The following is a 25,671-nucleotide window of genomic DNA, read 5'->3' as shown; positions in this document are numbered from 1 at the left end:
CACCTCATCACACTTCTTCGACCCCAGTACCGATTCCGGGAAGCAGTGGGAATCCTGTGGTTAAATGCCATGGTCTTAGCCTCTGCCATAGTTGTATCTGCCTTCTGACTAATTCTCAGCAGTGTCCCTGGATAACTGTCTTAAACCACCATTGCCTCAGTAAGGTGAGAGTCGGCCAGAAAGGGCAGAAGGGAACATCTGAGATAGGGCGTAAGGAGGGAGAGAATTGGTGACAAAAATTAGCACAAGCACGGATGAGCCTGCTCTTCCACTCAAGATGATCAAAGCTAATCTGGCAGTGGACACAACCTCACTTACCCTCTTGTTCCCCATAACTTCCTACCATCCAAAAAAAACCTCTCTATCATTATCCTAAATATATTTCAATGAAGCTGCCTCTCCTGTTTCCTGGTGCAGAGTCCACAGATTCACTCCTCTGGCAGAAGCATTTCCTCCTTATTTCTTCCTTAAACGCACTCCCCCCCCCCCGCCCCCCCCCCCCCCCAGTTTGAGACTCAGTACATTTTTAATATTTAAACATTTAATTTAGGCATACAGTATGGTCACAGGCCCTTCCGGCCCACGAGCCCGTGCCGCCCAAATACACCAATTAAACCACAACCCCCGTGCGCTTTTGAAGGGTGGGTGGAAACTGGAGCACCCGGAGGAAACCCACACAGGTCATGGGGAGAACGTACGAGCTCCTGTCATATAGCGCTGGAATCAAACCCTGGTTGCTGGCACCGCCATCGTGTGGCTCCAACCGTTACGTTAGCCGCGCTGGCCCCATCGGATCTGTAAAGAAACGTAAAGTGGGTTTGGGATCATTGCCCATTGAAGCGGACAAGACAGCGCCTTCTTGAAGGCTTGGGAAATTTACAACCTGCTGATCTCAATGTTCTGTGTTAAGCTGAACCTTATGTAACAAACCAGCCAATATGTGCGAAGGAATGAGAAGGAAATGATATCAATGGTCATTTACAATCAATATTCCTGCTGTTCTGACCATGCAAAAATATTTTTCTTCTTTAATACTCAAGTTTTTCCTTTTTGATTCATTTTCCCAGTGTTTAAGTAATGTCTGCTCCTTGCAGGACCCACTGCCTCCCCTGCTGTGTGCAAGCTTCCAATGAGACTTTCTCATCAGCCTCTGCCAGGGCTGTCTGACAGCCCACTGTTAGGGAGCATGTTCAAGGGCAGTTGGCTTCACCTTCCCCGCTGTGCTTTCTCCAACCTGGGCATCCAGCCATCAAGGCAAAACTGTTGACACTAGACAAACGGCCAGATTAAGACGTCTCTCTGCGGAATTAGGGCCTCCGAAGGTAAATATGGTAAAAGGACGCCATGCAGAACTAAGCGGTGTTAAGATAAACTTCTCAATCTCTCCCGACTTTGTTAATCCTTTTCATCTTCTCTGTCTATTTGAGGGGGTCGCGGTTGGCATGGCAGTTAGCACAATGCCTTTGCAGCGCCAGCGATTGGGGTTCAAACCCCGCGCTGTCTGTAAGGAGTTTGTACGTTCTCCCCGTGTCTGAGTGGTTTTTCTCCGGTTTCCACCCACCATTCGAAACATATTGGGGGTGGTAAGTAAATTGGGTGTAATTGGGTGGCACAGGCTTGTGGGCCCAAAATGGCCTGTTACCGTGTTGTATGTCTTAATTTAAAAAAAATTAAAATCACGAGAATCATTGATAGGGTGGAGAGTCAGAATCTTTTTCCAGAAGTAAAAGCGTCTCTCACTGGGAGATGTTTTTACTGTGCTGTATGTCAAAAATTAAAAAAAAAGAATTGTCCCATCCCTTCAAGCTGATCTTTCTTTTCTTTTTGGCAATCACAGGTAGTAAAGAGAGCTTTTGGCACATAAAATCAGAGAACATTTAGTTTTTCCAAGATCAATAAGGATATATCTAATCCAATACTCAAACATATATTGCGAATCTGGTTCCAATTTAGGGAATTTTAAAAAAAAACTGTTTTATCTTGGGCGATCTCTCATAATTATTTTTTTTCGACCATCAATAATTGGTCAATCCTATATGGAAGATCAAAGGGATTATTTCTTTTGGAAATTTATTTAAGGAAGGTTGTTTAATGTCTTTTGACCAGCTGCAAAGTAAATATGACTTAGCAAATTTTAATTTTTTTAGATATTTACAGATTAGAAATTTCTTAAATACCATGTCACCGGACCTTTCCATTTGTGGTGAATAATATCTTTCAATTGTATTGTTTGTCTGTATGTGTGTTCTATCTGGTTGTGTGTCCGCATGTTTTCTATCAAGGACCGGAGAACACTGTTTTGTCGGGTTGCACTTGTACAATCAGATGTCAATAAACTTGACAACTTGACTATTGAATGTGTCTATTGAGAAGCTTCTGAAATCCTGTTTTGTTTTTAGATACTTACAGATTTGAAATTTCATAAATGCTATATTACTGGACTTTCCATTTGTATATCCACCATATTTAGTTGATAATAGTTTTCAACTGAATCCTTCTCAGAAAGGATTAGGTAGAATTATATATGATAGATTATTGAAATTACGTCCAGTGCTACACAATCAGATTATAAAGGCTTTGGAAGTAGCAAGACCCTTATCAGTGGATCTATGGTACAAGATTCTTAAACTGGTGAATGCATTGTCAATATGTGCCCGACATTCATTAATTCAATTCAAAATGGTGCATCATGTTCATATGTCCAAAGTTAAGATAACTTGCATCATTTCTAACACTAACCCTACTTGTGACAGAATTATATCTGATATTTCTGCATTGTGTTACGAGCCCAAAGGACCCCAAAACCCAGCAGCAATCGACATTCACCAAGACAAATATTTACTTAAATAAAAGTTGTTTTTAATTTGCTTTAAACATGAAAACAGAATCAAACTTTAACTTATCTCTATACTTAACTAACCCAAATTAATCCCCTTCTAATTCTAAGCACACGTGTATGATGTGTGTGTAAATTTAAGAAAAGTTCTTTGGTTCATAATTCAACCTCACTTCTCCTTCTTCCAAGTACTCTGGATGCAGACAATTCTTATACTGTGCACAGAATTTAACATGTATAAAGTTCACCAGGCTTTGGTGTTTGAAAGGTAAATGTTTATCATTCAGGAAGGTTCTTGTAGGGTTTGGAGAGAGAGATTTGTTGTTCCAGGATTTCCACAACTGAGGTACCACCATTAGTCACCTCAATGTCTCGCTGATGAAACTTCCCCCATCAAGGTTCTCCAGATGGTAACCTCTTTCTTTCAGGCTCTCACAGAGTTCCTTTCTGTTCCACTTATTCCAAGGGAAACATCAGACAGATAGCACTTCCAGCCATCCACTGCTCTGGAACTTTCTGTTTCCAACCAGCTTCTGGCTTGCACCGACCAGCTGCTTTCAGTGTCACACACCCGAGTTGGGAGAGCTTGTTGAACTTGTCTTATCTCTCTCTCTCTCTCCCCAACTGAGACTGCCAGAAAGCCCATGTGACTCTCTCACTTGCAAAAACTCCCACCTTCTGCAGCAAATAACAGGAGTTATCTTTCTGCTCCCATCTGTTGTCTTAGATAAACAAAACCCAGAAGTGACCTTCCTGTGAGCACACTGTAGGTACTTTTAAACAACCAGTTTGTCACCTCCAAACAATGGTCTATTCATTTCATGACTGTCATTTCAATTAGCACTTGTGAAATGTGCATAGAAGTCTACAAAGATCCTGCAATGTTACTGAATATGAATTCTTCAGTCTTTCAAATAAGATCTGTTTTAAAATGTGTGTATGTATGTAATCCACTAATCTTACTAAATTCCTCCCAATATTTATCATTACAATTGACACATATTTTCTGGTCTTGTCCATCTTTAGAAATCTTTGGAAATAAATTTTTAATATCTATATTTCAGGTGGAGCTACAATCCAATCCAATAACTGCTCTTTTTGGGGTTATTGAACCAGACAAAGGGAGTTTTTCTGTAACGGGTTATGGCCTGCTCTACATCGTTGGCTAGAAGAGCCATTTGATTCAAATGGGAAGATGCTAGACCTCCAACACTGATTCAATAGTTCTCTCAAATTATGCCCTGCCTAAGCTTAGAAAAAAAATTAAATACCATGTATTTGATTCATCAGGGAAATATGAAGATACATGGTGTCCTTTTATGTCTTGATTAGGGCTAGCAATTGATTAGGCTAAAAAGCAATTGAGTTAACAGGCAGAGAACAATAAAAGGAGGAACAGCTATTGGAGTACCTGTGACAGAGTGGCTCAGTGACAGAGCAAGGCATAGACATTGTTGCTTTGTCACTCAGTGGCTTCGTTGAGCAGCAGCTGAGGAAGAGCTTTCTCCCTCTTAAGGTAAGGGTGGAATGTTTCTTTAATTAATTGCTATTATTGCAAGAATCAAGTTATGGAGTCAGAATTTAGGGCAGCCCAATGTTCCGATTGCAGGATGTGTGAAGTCAGGGGCAGCTCAAGTGTCCCTGATGACTACACCTGCAAGAGGTGCATCCAGCTGCAGCTCCTGGGAGACCGAGTTAGGGAAATGGAAGTGGATGAACTCAGGATCATCCGAAAAGCAGAGGCTGTGATAGATATGAACTTCAGAGAGGCAGACACCCCTTAATGGAGGGAGGAAGACGGCTGGGTGACTGTCAGGAGAGGCAAGGGGAAGGGGCAGAGAGAGCAGGGCAGCCCTGTGGCTGTTCCCACTAACATTAAGTATACTGTTTTGATACTGTTGGTGGAGACGACCTGCCAGGGGCAAATTTAGTAGTGGAGTCTCTGGCACTGAGACTGGACCCTCAGCTCAGAAGGGAAGGAAGAGAGGAGTGCAGTCATGATAAGGGATTCGATATAAGGGGGAAGATAGGAGATTCTGTGTGAGAGATTGATTATCCCAGATGATTTGATGCCTCCCTGGTTCCAGGGTCTATGTTATCTCAGATCACGTGCCCCCAATTCTAAGGTGGGAGGATGAGCAACCAAACGCCAAGGCCCATGTAGGGATGTGGGCAGGAAGGGTGAGGAGGTCCTGATAGGGGAGTTCAGGGAGTTAGGAGTGAAGCCGAAGGAGAGGTCATCCAGGGTGGTGATCTCAGGATTGCTCCACGTGCCATATGTTGGTGAGGCTAGAAACTGGAAGATAATGGAGCTAAACATGTGGTTAAAGAGATGGAGCAGGAGGGAGGGCTTCAGGTTTCAGGAGAATTGGGCTCTGCAGCAGGGAAGGTGGGACCTGTTCCATCAGGACTGTCTCCACCTGAACTGGAGGGGGGAAACTAACATCTTTGTGGGTAGTTTTGCTAGTGTTGCTTCAGAGGGTTTAAACTAGATTTGCAGGGAGAGGGGAACCAGAGTGCTAGAGCAGATAGTGAGGTGGAGGCCGATGAGAGTCATGCCAGGACTGCATGTAACGACAGGGTTGTTCAGGAACGAATGGCCTCTCATGCATCTACTTCAATCCAAGACTTGGTTGCAGGAGGGGCAGCTCAATGTTCCAGGGTTCCGTTGTTTCAGATGGGATAGAGGGGGAGGGATGAAAGGGGGAAGTGTGGCATTGCTAGTCAGGGAAAATATCACAGCTGTGCATAGACTGGACAGCCCAGAGGGCTCGTCTACAGAGGCCATATGGGTGGAGATGAGGAATGGGAAGGGCATGAGCTCACTAACAGGGCTGTATTATAGACCACCTAATAGTCTGAGAGAATTGGAGCAGCAAATCTCTAGGGAGATAGCAGACCTGCTCTGAGAATCAGAAAGTTGTGATAATGGGAGATTTTAACTTTCAGCGCATAGACTGGTACTCTTATATGGTAAAAGGACTCCAGGAGTTAGAATTTGTCAAATGTGTACAGGAAAGTTTTCTACATCAATATGTAGAGGGACCAACAAGAGGAGATACAATACTTGATCTTCTTTTAGGGAACCAGGAAGGTCAGGTGGCAGAGGTCTGTGAAGGTGAGCATTTTGGGTCCAGTGACCATAATATCATTAGTTTCAAGTTAATTATGGAGAAGGATTGGTCTGGTCCTCGAGTTGAGGTTCTGAATTGGAGAAAGGCCAATTTTGAGGAAATGAGGAAGGATCTTGGAAAGTTATTTTCTGGGAAGGATGTGCATCCAGCAGGGGGAAGGCCTGCAAGGGTGAAATTTTGAGAGAGCAGAGATTGCATGTTCCTACCAGGAATAAGGGCAAAGTTATCAGACATGGGGAACCTTGGTTTTCAAGGGATATTGGAGAGCTGGTTAAGAAGAGGAGGGGGTATATATGTGGTATAGACAACAAGGAGGAAATGACCTACTTGCAGAGAATAGAAAATGTAAGCGAATGTTTAAGACAGAAATTAGGAAGGCAAAAATAACTCATGAAGGTGCTTTGGCAGATAATGTGAAGGAAAATCCCAAGGGTTTCTACAGGTATATTAAAAGTAAAGGGATATTAAGGGACAAAATTGGACCCCTAGAAAATCAGAGTGGTCAACTCTGTGTGGAGCCTCGCAAGATGGGGGAGATTTAAAATAATTTTTTTGCATCAGTATTTATGCAGGAAACTGGCATCATGAATAAGGATGGAAGGGAAACAACTAGAAGTGTCATGGAGCAGATGGAGTTAAAGGAGAAGGAGGTTCTTGATGCCTTGCAACAAATAAAGGTAGAAAAATTCCCTGGACTGGATATGATATTCCCCTGCACCTTGAGGTAGTCAAGTGCTGAAGTTTCAGGGGCCCCAACGGATATATTCAAAATGTCCTTGGTCACAGGGGAGGTGCCAGAGGGTTGGAGAGTGGCACATGTTGTCCTGCTGTTTAAGAAAGGCTCCAAGGGTAAACCAGGCAATTATAGGCCAGTGAGCCTGATGTCAGTAGTATGCAAATTATTTGGAAGGATTTCTGAGAGATAGGATGTATAGATATTTGGACCATCATTTTTGTGTGGTAAGTCATGTTTAACAATACTTTCAGAGATTTTTGAGGAAGTTACCAAGAAGGTTGATGAGGGAAAGGTGGTGGATGTTCTTTAGATGGACTTTAGTAAGGCCTTCAACAAGGTTCCACATGAGAGGTTGGTTCAGAAGGTTAGGACATAGAGAAGTTGATGGACTGGATTTGAAATTGGCTTGGTGGAAGAAAACAGAGTGGTGGTGGATGGTTGCTTCTCAGACTGGAGGTCTGTGTCGAGTGGTGTACCTCAGGAATCTGTGTTGGGGCCATTATTGTTTGTTATCTATATAAATGATCTAGATGATGACGTGGTGAATTGGATCAGCAAACTTGCTGATGACACAAAGATTGGCAGCTTCGTGGACTGTGAGGAAGATTTCCAAAGCTTGCAGACGGATCTAGACCAGCTGGGAAATTGGGCCAGTAAATGGCTGATGGAATTTAACACAGATAGTGTAAGGTGTTGCACTTTGGAAGAGTGAATCAGGGTAGGATGTACACGGTAAATGATAGGCCATTGAGGAGTGGGGAGGAGCAAAGAAATCTGGGAATGCAGATACATTGTTCCCTGAAGGTGGCATCGCATGTGGACAGGGTTATAACCTTTATAAATCAAAGCATTGAGTATAGAAGTTGGGATGTTATGTTGAAGTTATTCAAGTCATTGGTGAGACCACACTTAGAATATTGTGTATAGTTCTGGTTGCCCAGCAGCAGGAAAGATGTCAATAAGATTGAAAGAGTGCAGAGAAAATTTACTAAGCTATTGCTGGGTCTTCAGGAGTTGAGTTACCAGGAAAGATTAAACAGGTTAGGACTGTTCTCCTTGGAATGAAGAAAAATGAGGGGAGACTTGATAGAGGTTTAGCAGTGCGGTGATATGTATATACTATGCTGTGTACGAGTGGCTGGCCCGCCCACTGATGACAATCCCTTGTGACCTGGCCATCAAGGTCGACCTCCCCTGTCCTCCATTTGAGCAAAGGAGTTGGGCCAGCTACAATCTAAAGTGTATTAAAGCCTATTGTTTAGATATGGGGATAGTGCCGGAGGATTGGCGCATTGCGCATGTGGTTCCGTTATTTAAAAAGGGTTCAAGGAGGAAGCCTGGCAACTATCGGCCTGTAAGTTTGACGTCTGTGGTAGGTAAATTAATGGAGAAAATTCTTAGAGATAGTACTTATAAACATCTGGATAGACAGGGTCTGATCAGGAGCACTCAACATGGATTTGTGGGAGGAAGGTCATGTTTGACCAATCTGATTGAATTTTTTGAAGAGGTGACTAGGAATGTGGATGAGGGTAGCGCAGTGGATGTTGTCTATATGGACTTCAGTAAGGCCTTCGATAAGGTACCACATGGAAGGTTAGTTAGGAAGGTGCAGTCTTTAGGTATAAATTTTGAGATAGTCAAATGGATTGAACATTGGCTGAAAGGGAGAGGCCAGAGAGTGGTAGTGGATAATTGTCTGTCAGGTTGGAGGCCGGTGACCAGTGGTGTGCCTCAAGGACCTGTATTGGGCCCATTGTTGTTCGTTATATACATTAATGATCTAGATGATGGGGTGGTGAATTGGATTAGTAAATATGCAGACGATACTAAGATAGGTGGAATAGTGGATAATGAAGAAGGTTTTCAAGGATTGCAGAGGGATTTGGGCTGCTTAGAAAAGTGGGCTGAAAAATGGCAGATGGAATTTAATGCTGATAAGTGTGAGGTGCTTCATTTTGGTAAGAAGAATCAGAACAGGACATACGTGGTAAATGGGAGAGCATTGAGGAATACAGAAGAGCAGAAAGATTTAGGAGTGACGGTACATCGTTCCCTGAAGGTAGAAACTCACGTGAATAGGGTGGTGAAGAAGGCTTTTAGTATGCTGGCCTTTATCAATCATTGCATGGAATATAGGAGTTGGGAGGTGATGTTGAGATTGTATAAGACGTTGGTGCGGCCTAATTTGGAGTTCTGTGTGCAGTTCTGGTCGCCTAATTATAGGAAGGATATAAACAGAGTGGAGAGAGTGCAGAGAAGGTTTACCAGAATGTTGCCTGGGTTTAAGCATCTGGAGTATGGGGAGAGATTGGACAGATTGAGACTTTATTCTTTGGAGCGTAGAAGGTTGAGAGGGGATTTGATAGAAGTATTTAAGATTATGAAAGGGATAGACAAAATGGATGTGGATAGACTATTTCCGTTAAGAGGAGGAAAGTTTAAAACAAGAGGACATGAGTTAAGAATTAAGGGGCAGAGGTTTAGAGGTAACATGAGGGGGAACTTCTTTACTCAGAGAGTGGTAGCTGTGTGGAATGATCTTCCGGGAGAAATAGTGGCGGCGGAGTCAATTGTATTATTTAAGAAAAGGTTGGACAGGTATATGGATGAGAAGAAGATGGAGGGTTATGGGCATTGTGCAGGGAGGTGGGACTAGAAAGGTGTGTTTGGTTCGGTGCGGACTAGAAGGGCCTAATGGCCTGTTTCCGTGCTGTAATTGTTATGTTATGTTATGTTTCCCTTTCTCAGTCTTTGATGTAATTGATAGAGCGTATCAATCAGACTATGAAGGGCATAGACAGAGTAGATGTGAGTAGGATGTTTCCACTTAGATTGGAGGAGATAAATACGAGAGGTCATAGCTTTAGGCTGAAAGGGGAGAGGTAGAAGGGGAACATTAGGGGAAAGTTTTTCCACTCAGAGAGCGGCGGGAGTATGGAATAAGCTGCCATCTGATGGAATGAATGCAGATTCAGTCTTGAGTTTTAAAAATAAATTGGATAAATACATGGATAGGAGGCATCTGGAGGGTTATGGAATGAGAACAGGTCAGTGAGGCTAGCTAATTTTATTGGTCAGCACAGGCCAGAAGGGTCAAATGGCCTTTTTTTTTCTGTGCTGTAATGTTCTATGGTTTCATGGTCTTATTTGCATTTGATGTGAATGTTTTTAATGTGATTAGATGTGCTTTCTCTTCCAGACGAGATATAGTCTTACCTTTGTCTTTTGATTCATGCTATGAATCAAAAACTATAAAATATGCGTAACCCTCAAGATAATCTGCTCAGATGTGTTTTATTTGGTTGGTTATTTTTAATAGAGTAGGTTAGGTGAGTTTTTATATATATACATTTTTTAATCTCTTTTCTGTCTTCTTGAAGTGCAGTGGAGTGGGACCAAGTTTATACTGTTTGAAGTTTTAACTTGATATATATGTGATATTGAATTTTCAGTTTCATTCCTGTTTATTCGTTTTACTGTATTTATTATAAAAACCAATAGAAAAAGATTGAAAAAGAAAAGAAAAGAACACTACAGCACAGAAACAGGCCCATTCGGCCCTTCTAGTCTGTGGCAAAACATTTTGCCTCATCCCTTTGATCTTCATCCAGTCCTTCGCCCTCCATACCCCTCCCATCATGTACCTGTTCAAATTGAGCCCACATTCACCCCTTTAGCTGGCAGCTCGTTCCATACCCCCACCACTCTGCGTGTGAAGAAGTTCCCCCTCACGTTCCACCTAAACTTTTCCCCTTTCACCCTTAACCAATGTCTTGTTTGTATCTCACCCACCCTCAGTGGAAAAAGCCTACCTACATTTACTCTGTCTACCCCCTCATAGTTTTAAATACCTCTATCAAATCTCCCCTCATTCTTCTACACTCCAGGGAATAAAGTCCTAACTTGTTTAACCTTTCCCTGTAACTCAGTTCCTGAAATTTGAATAACACCTTAGTAAATCTTCTCTGTACTCTTTTGATCTTATTGATATCTTTCCTGCAGTTGGGCAACCAGAACTGCACACAATCCTCCAAATTTGGCCTCGGCAATGTCTTGTACAACTTTACCATAACTTCCCAAAACCTGTACTCATTACCTTGATTTATGAAGGCCATTATGCCAAAAGTTCTCTTAATAACACTATCTACCTGTGACACAGCTTTCACAGAATTGTGTCTGTCTTCCTAGATCCCTCTGTTCTATCGCACTCCTCAGTGCCCTACTATTTACCATATATGTCCTTTCTTGGTTTGTCCTTCCAAAATGCATCTGACATTTATCTGCATGAAATTCCATCTACAATTTTCAGCCCATTTTTCCAGCTGGTCCAAATCCCTCAGCAAACTTTGAAAACCTTCTTTGCTGTTCACAACGCCTCCAATCTTAGTGTCATCTGCAAACTTGCTGATCCAATTTACCACATTGTCTTTCATAAAGCATTGAGTACAGGAGTTGGGAAGTTACGGTAAAATTGTACAAGACATTGCAGAGGCTAACTTTGGAGTATTATGCATAGTTTTGGTCATCTAACTACAGGAAAGATATCAATAAGATTTAAAGAGTGCAGAGAAGATTTTCTGGGATATCATCCGGACTTTAGGAACTGAGTTACAGGAAAGGTTAAACAGGTTAGGACTTTATTCCTTGAAGTGTAGAAGAATGAGGAGAGATTTGATAGAGGTATTTAAAATTATGAGGGAGTGTAGATAGGCTTTTCCCACTGAGGGGAGGTGAGATACAAATCAGAGACATGTTAAGAGTGAAAGGGAAAGGTTTAGGAGGAACTTCTTCATTCAGAGAGTGGTGGGAGTGTAAATGAGTTTCCATCTGAAGTGGTGAATGTGGGCTTAATTTGAACATTGAAGAAGAATTTGGACAGGTACATGGATGTGAGGCGTATAGAGGGATAGGGACTGGATCCAAGTCAATGGGGCAATGTAGCTGTGTAAAGATCAGCATGGTTAGTGCAACACTATTACAGCGCCAGTGACCTGGTTCTAATCCGGTGCTGTCTGTAAGGAGGTTGCACATTCTACCTGTGTCTGTATGGGTTACCTCCCACGTTCCAAAGATATGCGGGGTTAAGTGCGTTAGTTGGCCCCATGGGGGTAATTGGCCAGCTCATGGGCTGTATCTCTAAATTAAGATTAACAGCTTGCACACATCAAAAGAAGTCATTGAACGGTGTGCACATTCTTGGGACTTTGGGGCACGGCCGAAGCACAAATTCTTCTTTGAACTCATCCTCCAAGGAGCATTCCCAGGGTCCCCTCCAGGATGGGCAAGACTTTCCGCGCTTTTCCACCATGTCAGCTCTTGCTCCTAAAGCTAAACATCACAGCCTCACCCAGCGGCCAACTATACTGCCCAAGAAAAACCTCGCAAGCTCCAACTTAAGCTGTGCCTCACTTCTTTCTGAATAAATATCAACCTCTTTTGGGTGCCCCTTTCACAGTTTGAAAGGGCACGTGGCCAGGACAATTGGATGTAAAATGTCCATTTATCACGTTGAGGATAGTTCTACATTAATGAAGTGACTGTCCCAATCCGCAGTTAACCCCTTCCTGTTCAAAGGCACTTGAGGTGTTGAATGCGACCTATTATAGATGCATAATCTGTTGCGTTAGTTTAGTTTGCTTTACCGTCACTGGCTGTATCTCCCCCTGCACTTTCATAACATTAGAACATCAGAAATAGGAGCAGGAGTCAGCCAGACGCCTGTCGAGCCTGCTCCGCCATCCAATGTGATCTGATGATCGGCTCATCTCCACCCATCTGCCTTTTCCCCATATCCCTTAATTCCCCGACTATGTAAAATCTTGTCTTAAATATATTTACAGAAGTCTCCTCCACTGCTTCAATGGGTAGTGAATTCCACAGATTCACCCCCCTCTGGGAAAGGCAGTTCCTCCTCATCTCCGTCCTAAATCTACTGCCCTGAAACTTGAGGCTATGTCCTCTAGTTCTATCTCCCCCAGCAATGGAAGCAATTTACCTAGCTCTATGCCTTTCATAATTTTATATGTTTCTGTAAGATCCCCTCTTCTAAATTCCAGTGAGTACAGTCCCAGATGACCCAATCTCTCCTCATAACCTAACACCCTCATCTCTGGAATCAACGTGGTGAACCTCCTCTGCACGGCCTCCGAAGCCAGTCCATCCTTCCTCAAGTCAGGAGGCCAGAACTGCACGCAGTTCTCCAGATGCGGCCTCACCAGGACCTCAGACAGTTGCTGCAGAACCTTCCTGCTCTTCAATTCGACCCCTCCGGCAACAAAGGCCAACGTCCCATTTGCCTTCTTGATCCCCTGCTGCACCTGCAAACCAACCTTTTGTGATTCATGCACAAACACTCCCAGGACCTTCTGCCCGGCTGCATGCTGCAATCTCTTGCCCTTTGAGTAATGTTCTGACCGTCCATTCTTCCTTCCAAAATGGACAACCTCACACTTGCGAACATTGTGCTCCATCTGCCAGACCCTTGCCCACTCACTTAACCTATCCATATCTCTCTGCAGAATCTGTCTTCTCCGCACAATTTGCTTTTCCACTCAATTTAGCGTCATCAGCAAAATTAGATTCCCCACCCACTGCCCCCTCTTCCAGATCGTTAATGCATATTTTGAACAGATGTGGGCCCAGCAATGACCCCTGCAGTACCCCACTCACCACTGATTGCCAACCAGAAAAAAAAACCCTTCAAGCTTTCTATTGGTTAACCAATGATCCATCCATGCTAAATACACCACCCTGTGCATCCTTATCTTAAGTATAAGGCTCTATGCTGCGCCCTATTGAACGCCTCACAGAACTACCTCACAGAACTTCCTTCTTCCAATTACACCTTCCCCTCACCCTACCCCTATGGGGTGGCCCTGTCACCCTACTTACCCACAATAATTTGTGAAAGGTTCTTTGCCATCTGTTTGGCTGGCTTCCGTCCGCCAATTTCAAAGCTTACTTGATTCTTTTTATGATGAATAAGCTACAGGGCCAAAGTAAATGACTGCCCTTCATATTTGCATTGGTCCCCGGAGATACACCTCCCTGAATCTTCTTCAAGATGCCTCAACGGTACCTTTCTCTTGTGCAATGGGGAGATACCACTAAAGCTATCTCTGTAGTATATGCCAGAGTCATGTCAAAGTCCTCACCCAGGTCAACATTGCCAGTGCTGGGACTCAAACAATACTCAGGCAACACCAAGAATGCACACACTGACTATCCTCAGTTAACATTTAGGACCTAAGGCTCGAATGGCATACTGAAGGAAGCACGTCAGTGCCTCTACTTCCTCAGGAGCTTTTGTAGGTTTGGTACGACCCCAGAAACCCTGGCAAATTTCTACAGAGGTGTGGTGGAAAGTGTGTATCATGGTGTGATATGGGGATGTATGATATGGGGATACCAATGCCTCAGAGGGGAAGTCCTGCAAAAGGTCATGGACACATTCCAGAACATCACAGGCAAAACCCTTCCCAACCATTGACAGCACCTACAGGGAATGCTGCCGTCAGAGAGCAGAAGCCACCATTGGAGACTCACACCACCCAGCTCAGTTCTCACTGCTGCCATCTGCAAAGAGGTCGAGGTGCCATCAGACATACCCCCAGGTTCAGGAACAGCTGCTACCCCTCCATCATCAGACTCCTCAATGACAAACTCAATCAGGGACTCATTTCAGGACTCTTACTTGTTCACTTTATTGGTTTTTTTTCTCTCTCTTGATATTGCACAGTCAGTTTGTTTACATTTGTTCTCTGTTTACATGTGCACATTGTGTACAGTTAGTTTTTGCACCACCAACAAGTGGTGATGCTTTTTTTTCCTGCAGGTGAAAGAATCTCATGGTCGCGTGTAATGACATGTATGTATTTTGACAATAAATCTGAAATCTGAATCTGGATGTAAAGCTGGTGGGGTGGCGGTCTTAATGGGGGATGAGATCAGGAAAATAATGGGAGATGATATTAAGATCTAAGGAGCAGAATGTTGAGTCCATCTGGGTAGAGATTAAGAATAGGAAAGGGAAAAAAAATCACTAGTGGGAGTTGCCTATTGCCCACCAAATAGCAATAGCCCAGTGGCATCGGCCATTAACCGAGAGGTAGCTGAGGCATGTAAGAATGGAACGGCAGTTGTCGTGGGGGACTTTAACTTCCACGTAGATTGGGGAAATCAAGTTGATCGAGGGAGTCTGGAGGATGACTTTATAGAATTCATCCGTGGTAGCTTTCTTGAGCAGCGTGTTAAGGAACCAATGAGGGAGAATGCTATTTTAGATCTAGTATTGTGCAATGAGTTAGGTAAAATCAACGATCTAGTAGATCGGGATCCTCTTGGAAAAAGCGATCATAGTATGGTTGAATTTCTTATCCAGATGGAGGGTGCAATAGTTAGATTGTATTATGCTTGAACAGAGGAATCTTCAGGAGGGTGAGGGAGGAAATGGTCAGTGTGGACTGGGAGCACTGGCAGAACAGTTGAGGAACAGGGAAAGACTTTCAAAGAGATTTTTCACACTGCCCAACAAAAAATATATTCCCACTTAAAAATGAGGGCCGTGAGAAAGGGAAGAGTCAGCCTTGGTTAACTAAGGAAATAAAGGAAAGTATAAAATTAAAAGCTCATGTTTACAAAGTAGCCAAGACTAGTGGGAAACTGAAGGATTGTGAAAACTTTAAAAGGCACAAAGGACAACTAAACGAGAAATAAGGAAAGGGAAGAAGGATTGTGAAGGTAAATTAGCACAAAATAGAAAAACACATAGCCAAAAATTTTATAAATATATAAAATGGAAGAGGTTGAAAATGGACAACCTAGGTCCCTTGCAAGATGAGAAAGGTAATGAGGAAATGGCCGAGGCATTGAACAAATATTTTGTGTTGGTCTTCACAGTGGAAGACACGTCCAACATGTCAAAGAGTGATGATAGGGATGTGAATGGAGGTGAGGGCCTTGTTACAAAAGAGATCGTGATAAGCAAACTAATGGGACTGAAGGTGGACAAATCCTTTGGTCCTGATGAGTACTGAAAGATATGGCGGGAGCTATAGTCGATGCGTTAGTAGTCATTCACAAAAATTCTATGGATTCTGGGCAGGTCCCAGCAGATTGGAAGGCAGCAAATGTCATACCACTTTTTAAAAAGGGATGTAGGCAGACGATGGGTAACTATCAGCCAGTTAGCTTAATGTCCATAGTCGGGAAAATGCTTGAAGCTGTCATTGAGGATGAAATAGGGGGTATTTAGAACAAAGAAGTTCCATCAGGCAGATACAGCATGGACTCAGAAAGAGAAGGTCTTGTTTGACAAATGCTGGATTTCTTTGAAGATATAATGGGTGCGGTAGATAGAAGGGAACAGGTTGATGTTGTATATTTGGATTTCCAGAAGGTGTTTGATAAGGTTCCCCACAAGAAACTTATCAATAAGATACAGAAGAATGGAGTCTGGGGAAGTATATTGGCATGGATTGAGGATTAGTTAACTGACAGAAGGCAGAGAGTCGGGATAAATGGGTGTTTATCTGATTGGCAGACAGTGGTAAGTGGGGGGCTGCAGGGGCCATGCTGGGCCTGCATCTGTTCACCATTAACGTTGATGATTTGAAAAGGGGACAGAGTGTAGTGTAGCCAAGTTTGTGGATGATACTAAATTGAACGGAAAAGCAAATTGTACAGAGGATGTGGAGAGGCTGCAGAAGGATAAAGTTAAGTTAGGTGAGTGGGCAAAGGTCTGGCAGATGGCATACAATGTTAGTAAATGCGAGGTCATCCACTTTGATAGGAAAAATAGAAGAGCAGATTATTATTTAAATGGTGAAAAACTGCAGCATGCTGTAGTGCAGAAGGACGGGAGTGTTTGGGCATGCATCGCAAGAAGTTGGGTTGTAGACACAACAGGTTATTAAGAAGGAAAATGGAATGTTGGCCTTCATGGCTAGAGGAATTGAATTCAAGAGCAGGGAGGTCATGCTGCAAATGTACAAGGTCCTAGTGAGGCCGGACCTGGAGTATGTGTACAATTTTGGTCTCCATACTTCAGGAAGGATAGACTGGCCTTGGAGGCAGACCAGAGGAGGTTCACCAAGTTGATCCCAGAGATGAGTGGGTTGACCTACGAGGAGAGACTAAATCGCTTGGGATTATATTCACTTGAATTCAGAAGTATGAGAGGAGATCTTGTAGAAACATATAAAATTATGAAAGGGAGAGCTAAGATTGAGGCAGGAAAATTGTAGTCACTGGTAGGTGAGACCAGAACTAGGGGACACTGCCTCAAAATACAGAGGAGTAGTTTTAAGATGGAGATGAGGAAAAACTGTTTTTCCCAGAGAGTCGTGAATCTGTGGAATTCTCTGCCCAGGGAAGCAGTTGAAGTGACTTCATTAAAAGTATTTAAGGTTCAGTTAGATAGATTTTTAAATAAAAAAGGAATTAAAGGATATGGGGAAAAGGCAGGTAGGTGGAGTTGAGACAATGATCAGATCAGCCATGATCTTACTGAATGGAGGAGCAGGCTCGATGGGCGGAATGGTCAACTCCTGCTCTTATTTCTTATGTTCTTTTACTCAGTCAACTCTAAGGATGTACACTCTAATGTTACTCAGTCAACACCAAGGATGGACACTCCAACATTACTCAGTCAATACCAAGAATGGACACTCCAATGTTACTCAGTCAACACCAAGAATGGACACTCCAATGTTACTCAGTCAACACCAAGAATGGACACTCTAATGTTACTCAGTCAATACCAAGAATGGACACTCCAATGTTACTCAGTCAACACCAAGGACGGACACTCTAGCATTACTCAGTCAACACCAAGAATGGTCACTCTAATGTTCCTCAGTCAACACCAAGAATGGACACTCCAATGTTCCTCAGTCAACACCAAGAATGGACACTCCAATGTTCCTCAGTCAACACCAAGGATGGACACTCCAATGTCACTTGGTCAACACCAAGGATGGACACTCCAATGTCAATCAGTCAACCCCAAGGATGCGCACCCAATCCATGGACTTGACAATAGTCTACTCAAACTGCATGAACTTTGTCAGAGAGAGGTTAAGCTTGAGATAAGGTTCAGAGGAGATGCAAGGCTTAACTCTTCCATCTGGAGAGTGGTTGTAACTGGATCGCCTCTCAGAAGGTAGCAGTGGGACTCTCACAAGGCATAGCTGGGCAAACACTTTAATTCAATAGTTTATTGTCATGTGTACCAAGGTGCAGTGAAAAACGAATGTTTTAGGTCCATAAGTCATAGGAGAAGAAATAGGATTTTCAACCCTCGAGTCGGCCCCACCATTTAATCATGAGCTGATCCTTTTTCCCCACTCAGCCTCCCTGCCCAGCCTTCTCCCCATAACCTTTGATGCCCTGGCTAATCAAGAACCTCTCAATCTTTGCCTTGAATACACCCAATGACCCAACCTCCACAACCACCTGTGGCAATAAATTCCACAGATTCACATCATCTAGCTATCCAGACAAGTCAACACATACTTAAGTACAGAAGGATGTGCAATCATAAAGCATAAGCGCAGTGTGTAGAGTTACAAAGATAAAGTGCAGAGTATTGAGGAAAGTGTACTAAAGCTTAATTTTGCATGCTGTCCAGGCAAGTCAACTCATGCAGCTTGGAATGCAATAGTTACAAACAACAACAGTGTAGGGAGTTGTGTTACAATGAGTCAAATAGTGCAGGCAGACGTCTGATTAAAATGATGGGGAGATGGAGAAGGGTAGTGGAGGAGAAGGGGGAAGGAATACTGGCTAACAGGTAAGAGGTGGGAGGGTAGCAGGGAAAGGAACCAAGATGAGATCGGGGAGAGGGCAAATGTTTCATTACTGGAGAAGGAAAGGAAGAGGGTGGGGAGCCGGAGGAAGGGAGACAGAGGGATGAGAGAAAGAGGGAAACCAGGGGGATGGTGGTCATGGAAATTGGCAGCCAGTATTGATGCCGTCTGTCTGGAGTTGGCCAAGATGGAATATAGTTTGCGATGGGCAGTGCACAAGCCCATGGACAGACACCTCAGTGTGGCAATGTGGTGTGGAATTGAAGTGGTCAGCCATTGGGATGTCGTAGCTGTTGCAAAAAGAGCTCCACTGGGCTCAGACCGAATCCCATTCCCTGCAGCCAGGGCTGTTGCTGTGGCTTGGCTCCACCTGAGTCAGGATGTTCCCCACTTCACCCCATTCTGAATATTTAAACACAAGTGCTCCGATGCAGAACAAGGCAGCCATCTTCTTCGGCAATTGCTCAAGGTCAAGGGTAGTCCTTCATCTCCAGAGGAATTCAGAAAGGCAAGAGGAATCTGAGAAATGGTCAGTGAAAGTTTTATTGCCCACATCCCAAATTTAAATGTTGACATCTAGCAGGGTAACAGGCTTCTTTGGCCCACAAGCCCATGCCGCCAAATTTACACCCAATTGACCAACACCCCCAGTACGTTTTGAAGGGTGGGATGCAACCAGAGCCCCCGGGGAAAAACCACACAGACACAGGGAGAACGTAGAAACTCCTTACCGAAATCGCGGGATTGGAAGCCTGGTCCCAATCGCTGGTGGTGTAACATCGTAGCGCTAACCGCTACGCCTTCCATGCCACCTGAATGGAACTCCTGACTGCTGCCAGCTTTCATTCCTCTGTCCTTTCCCACACCAACCTGCCTGTCCTCAGCTTTGTCCGCTGCCAGAGTGAGGTTCAACACAAACATGAGAATCAGCACATTTCACCTGGGGTCCCTGCAACCCAACAGCATGAACATCGGATTTTCCACTTTCAGATAATCCACACCCCAATCCGGTTCCGTTGTTTCCATCCGTCATTTACACATTCCCATTTTCCCAGACCATCCCAACATTTTCTTTTCACTCCTCCCTTCCCTGACTGCATTGCCACACTGACGTGTCTGTCCATGGCCTTGTGCACTGCTAGGTTGAGCCCATCGCGAACTATATTCCATCTTGGCCAACTCCAGACAGACGGCATCAATACTGGCCGCCAATTTCCATGAACACCATCCCCCTGGTTTCCCTCTTTCTCTTATCCCTCTGTCTCCCTTCCTCCGGCTTCCCGCCCTCTTCCTTTCCTTCTCCTATTTGAGAGCGATCCTAACCAAACTTTTACCCTCTCGCCCATCTCATCTTAGTTCCTTTCCCTGCTACCCTCCCACCTCTTACCTGTTAGCCAGTATTCCTTCCCCCTTCTCCTCCCCTGCCCTTCTCCAACTCCCCACCATTTTATTCAGATGTCTGCCTGATTTTGCACCCTCCTGATGAAGGGATCAGGCCTGAAACGTCAACTGGCTTTTCCTTTCTACGGATGCTGTGTGACCTGCTGTGTTTTTCTCCAGGGTTTCTCCTGCATTTTTTGTGTACTGCAAGCAAAACTCTCTATTTCCAGGGCCATAGACATAAGAACAGAAGAAATAGGAGCAGGGGTCAGCCATTTGGCCCATCGAGACTGCACCACCTTTCAACGTGGCTGATCTGATGATCGGCTTATCTCCACCGACCTGTCTCTTTCCCATAGCCCTTAATTTCCTTACGATGTAGAAATCTATCCAACCTTTTCTTAAATATACAAACTGAGGTCGCCTCCACTGCTTCGACAGGCAGCGAATTCTGCAGATTCCCCACCCTCTGGGAAAAGCAGTTCCTCCTCATCTCCGTCCTAACTCTGCTCCCCTGAATCTGAACAGTTACTGTAAAGGATCTCAAGTGATGCCCGGTGCTGTTCATTGTGAGTGATATTAACATGGTGCCTCCTCGATCTCTCTCAATCAGGCTGAAAGACGTGGAAGTGCTTGGATGAATCTTGGAACTAAGCCACTCTCAAACTTTGTTTTGATTCGAGAGCTGATGAGAGACTCTCGAGCGGCCGAAAGAGGAAGAAGTTCTATCCATTTTATTCAATCATCCATCAATTGTACACAGAAAGCACAGACTTTAAACGACGGTGTCAAGAATATTGTTTCTGTTGGCAGACTTTGCCTCTTGGCAAGGCAGTAACTCACCCCCTAACCCTTCGTGTGATAGAACATAGATCATTACAGCACAGTACAGACCCTTCAGCCCACAATGTTATGCTGGCCCATATTTTTAAACCTACTCAACAATCTAAACCAGTGGTTCTCAACCTTTTTCTTCCCACTCACATTCCACTTTAAGTCATCCCTAGGCCATCGGTGCTCTGTGATTAGTAAGGGATTGCTTAAGGTGGGATGTAGGTGGGAAGGGAAGGTTGAAAATCACTGCCTTAGACCCAATTGTTATTGAAATATTTTGCTTGAGAAAAATTGTTGATGGCCCATTTCCTTTGGAGTTCTGAAACCATGCACATAACGAGTCAATGAGGTACGGTTTCAAACTTTTTCTTTCCATGCACATCCCACCTTAAGCAATCCCTTACTAATCACAGAGCACTGATGGCATAGAGAATACTTAAAGTGGGATGCGAGTGGAAAGGGAAAGGTTGAGAACCATGGATTTAAACCTTCCCTCACACCCATAACCTGCTTTAATCCGAAGAGATCGAGAGCATTCTGAAAGATTGGACAGGCTCAGGTTGTATCCACTGGAATTTACAATGACGATATGGGATTCGATTGAAAGGCACGTATTCACCCTCATACAGACACACAGTAAATGCTGGAGGAACTCAGCCACTCTCGCAGCGTCCATAGGAGGTAAAGATACTGATGTTTCGGGCCTGAGCCCTTCTTCAAGGTATTAGCCAAAAGCAGGCAGGTGTTTGATTAAAGACTGGGGGGGAGAAAGGGGGAAGAATGGGAGGGGGAGTCATCCAGACCAACAGAGAAAAGGTGTTAATTGGATATGATAAGAGGAAAAGTGAGAATTGATTTTGGGCTCTGAGAAAGGATTCAAGATTTATTTATCCTAGTAATAAAACAATGTCGTGTTACATAAAATTTCTTTTTTCCTGTTGAAAAGTAGACAGATTCACTACTGGCAGGAATTGCCTCTTACAGTCAGAGAGAGAGAGAGAGAAGTAAAAGAGGATCCCCCCAGGGTCACCGAGTGCCCGTAGATTCACCTCCAATGTTTCCTCAGCCACACAGGGTCCAGTCCATCCAATGGCGACCCGAACTTCAGATCCGAACTTCTGGCATGATCAGGGACCCTCCAGTGTTCTCACCACTTCCTCGCATCCCGGTTTCGATACCTGGCACCCCTCCAGCCAGATCGAGCCAGTCTCCAGCAGTCCACGGCCTGGCACGAGTCTTCCGAAAGCCCGCAGCTTCCACGGGTTCCTCGCTTCGAGTCGCCAGCAGCCCGTTCACCACATGCACTGGTCCCTCAGCCCCAGAGCCCCCTCACTGACCTGCCTCCACGGACACCGTCCCCGCAGGTTATCTCCTCCACTTCTCCCTCTCAGATGGTGCATGATCTTCCCGTCCTCTAGTGCCCTGCTCTATCCCTCCACTTCTGCAGAGTCTGCAGGCCCTCGGATTAATAGGCGCCGCCATCTTGGGCGCAGACCTGTGATCATGGGATTTTAACTAAAACGGCCATCGGCTCCCTCAACAGGCTGTTCAAAGCCCGTGCAGAGCGGACGGCAGTCAACTGGCGGGAGCACTGCATCTCCCCTCCCTTGCTCACCGCAGATCAGCACCAGCGAATGCGCTGCCATTACAGAGGCTCTGTCAGGGCCGCCATCTTTACAGAGGGAGAAGGGAAGAGAGAGGGAGAGACAGAACTAGAGGAAAGGAGACATGGGGGGTGGTGATGGGGTAGATTTTAAGTGAAACCAGAGAAATTGGTCTTAATGGCATCCGGTTAGAGGGTGCCCAGGTGGAAGATGAGGGGTTGTTTCTCCATTTTACGAGTGGTCTCAGATTGGCAGTGCATGAGACATGGACAGACATGCCAGCGAGGGAAGGGGACGGGGATTTGGAATGGTCGGTTACTGGGAGCTCCCCGCTATTGCAGCCGCCAACTTAATTCTTCATCTTACACATTTGAGGTGGTGGGCAAGGGGGGAAGGAAGTTCAAGGAGGATGCAGGGGGCAAATTTTTTTATGCAGAGATTGGTGGGTGTCTGGAACAGGCTGCCAGGAGTGGTGGTGGGAGCAAGACACAGTAGCAGCATTGAAGAGTCTTCCTGGTAGATTTGTAGTGTATCTAGGTTTGCTGGGTAAAAAAACAAATTGTGCAGAGGAGGTGGAGAGTCTGCAGAGAGATGGATAGGTTAAGTGAGTGGGCAAGGGTCTTGCAGATGGAGCACAATGGTGGTAAATGTGAGGTCATCCACTTTGAAGAAGAATAGAAAATTAGATCATTAATTAAATGGTGAAATTGTGCAGAGGGACCTGGGAGTGCTTGTGCATGAATCGCAGACATTGGTTTGCAGGCGCATCAGATAATCAAGAAGGCAAATGAGATGTTGGCCTTTGTTGCCGGAGGGATTCAATTTAGGAGCAGGGAGGTTTTGCTGCAACTGTACAAGGTCCTGGTGAGGCCCCATCTGGAGAACTGTGTACAGTTCTGGTCTCCAGATATTGGTGAGGCCACATCTGGAGAACTGTGTACAGTTCTGGTCTCCAGATACTGGTGAGGCCACAACTGGAGAACTGTGCACAGTTCTGGTCTCCAGATATTGGTGAGGCCACATCTGGAGAACTGCGTACAGTTCTGGTCTCCAGATACTGGTGAGGCCACATCTGGATATCTGCGTACAATTCTGGTCTCCAGTTACTGGTGAGGCCACATCTGGAGAACTGCGTACAATTCTGGTCTCCAGATACTGGTGAGGCCACATCTGGAGAACTGCGTACAGTTCTGGTCTCCAGATACTGGTGAGGCCACATCTGGATATCTGCATACAATTCTGGTCTCCAGATACTGGTGAGGCCACATCTGGAGAACTGCGTGCAGTTCTGGTCTCCTTAATTGAGGAAGGACGTACTTTGAAGGTGGTGCAGAGAACGTTCACCAGGTTGATTCCGGAGATGAGAGGCTTAGTTTAAGAGGAGAGATTGAGTCACCTGGAGTTATACTTGTTGGTGCGGCCTAATTTGGAGTTCTGTGTGCAGTTCTGGTCGCCTAATTATAGGAAGGATATAAACAGAGTGGAGAGAGTGCAGAGAAGGTTTACCAGAATGTTGCCTGGGTTTAAGCATCTGGAGTATGGGGAGAGATTGGACAGATTGGGTCTTTATTCTTTGGAGCGTAGAAGGTTGAGAGAGGATTTGATAGAAGTATTTAAGATTATGAAAGGGATAGACAGAATGGATGTGGATAGACTATTTCCGTTAAGAGGAGGAAAGTTTAAAACAAGAGGACATGAGTTAAGAATTAAGGGGCAGAGGTTTAGAGGTAACATGAGGGGGAACTTCTTTACTCAGAGAGTGGTAGCTGTGTGGAATGATCTTCCGGGAGAAATAGTGGCGGCGGAGTCAATTGTATTATTTAAGAAAAGGTTGGACAGGTATATGGATGAGAAGAAGATGGAGGGTTATGGGCATTGTGCAGGGAGGTGGGACTAGAAAGGGGTGTTTGGTTCGGTGCGGACTAGAAGGGCCTAATGGCCTGTTTCCGTGCTGTAATTGTTATGTTATGTTATGTTATATGTTATGAATTCAGAAGAATGAGAGGTGATCTTATAGAAACATCAAATTATGAAAGAGATAAATAAAATAGAAGCAGGAACTTTGTTCCTACTGGCAGGTGAGGCTAAAATTAAACAAGACAATAAGCAGGTGCTGGGATGGAAGGCAACAAGCAAATGTGCTCGAGAAATACAGCAGGTCTCATAGCATCCATAAAAAACAATTCGGGTCTGGACCCTTCATCAAGAATGTGTGAGACTAGAACACAAGGACATCAGAAATAGGAGCAGGAGTTGGCCTTCCGGCTCCTCCATTCAATGTGATCACAACTGATCTGATGATGGGCTCGCCTCCACCTTCCTGCCTTTTCCCCATATCCCTTAATTCCCCAACTATCCAACTGAGGTAGTTTCCACTGCTTCAATATGCAGCAAATTCCACAGATTCACCTCACTCTGGGAAAAGCTGTTTCCTCCTCATCTAGTCCTAAATCTACTGCCCTGAATCTTGAGGCTATGTTCCCAGTTCTAGACTCCCCCAACAATGAGATCAACTTACCTTCCTCTATCTTATCTGTCTTTCATTTTATACATTTCCATTCTTCTAAATTCCAGCGAGTACAGTTGCAGGCGACTCAATGTCTCCTCATAGGCCAACCCCCTCATCTCCGGAATCACCTGGTGAACCTCCTCTGCACGGCCTCCAAACCCCAGTCCATCCTTCCTCGAGCCAGGAGACCAGAACCGCACGCAGTTCTCCAGATGCGGCCTCACGAGGACCCTGTACGGTTGCAGCAGAACCTCCCTGCTCCTAAATTCAATCCCTCCAGCGATGAAGGACAAGATTCCATTTCCCATCTTGATTGAATTTAGGGAGATATCCTTCAGGTTCTGTGGTCGATTTAGGATGGGGATGAGGAGGAACCTCTTTTTCGTGTGAATCGATGGGATTCTCTGTGTAAGGAAGCAGTAGAGCTGCCTCATTAAATATATTTAAGGCACAAATAGATTTTTTTTGATTAGTAGGGAATTAAGGGTTATGGGGAAAAGGCAGGTAAGTGGAGTCGAGTTCACGGCCAGATCAGCTGTGATCTTATTAAATGGTGGAGCAGATGACTGACTCCTGCTCCAATTTCTTAAATTCCTATGCTCTTCTAAATGTGACAGGAATGGAGGAATATCTGGCAAGTATAAGCTGCTGGGTTCCAGTTTGAGAATCTCATCAGATCAAACAGTGTCCTTTATACAGCAAAGATAAAGACACAAAACCAACATTTCGGGTTTGAGTCCTTCATCAATGTGCTTATATACCTTGATGAAGGGCTCAAGCCCGAAATGTTGTTTATGTACCTTTATCTTTCCAGTATAAAGGACCCTG

General features: G+C 44.5%; 1 long non-coding RNA gene across 1 annotated transcript in view; it reads right to left on the bottom strand.

Annotated features, from left to right (window-relative positions):
• Window positions 1-523: 523 nt before the first annotated feature.
• Window positions 524-25,671, bottom strand: part of LOC138760213 (uncharacterized) — a 40,117-nt gene continuing 14,969 nt past the window's right edge. The window contains exon 2 of the long non-coding RNA XR_011355512.1: window positions 524-795. This is a non-coding gene — a long non-coding RNA (uncharacterized lncRNA). The remainder of the gene's footprint in view (window positions 796-25,671) is intronic.

The sequence above is a fragment of the Narcine bancroftii genome, chromosome 4, assembly GCF_036971445.1.
Source record: "Narcine bancroftii isolate sNarBan1 chromosome 4, sNarBan1.hap1, whole genome shotgun sequence".
Taxonomy (NCBI): Eukaryota; Metazoa; Chordata; class Chondrichthyes; order Torpediniformes; family Narcinidae; genus Narcine; species Narcine bancroftii.
This window is presented reverse-complemented; position numbering and strand designations above follow the sequence as displayed.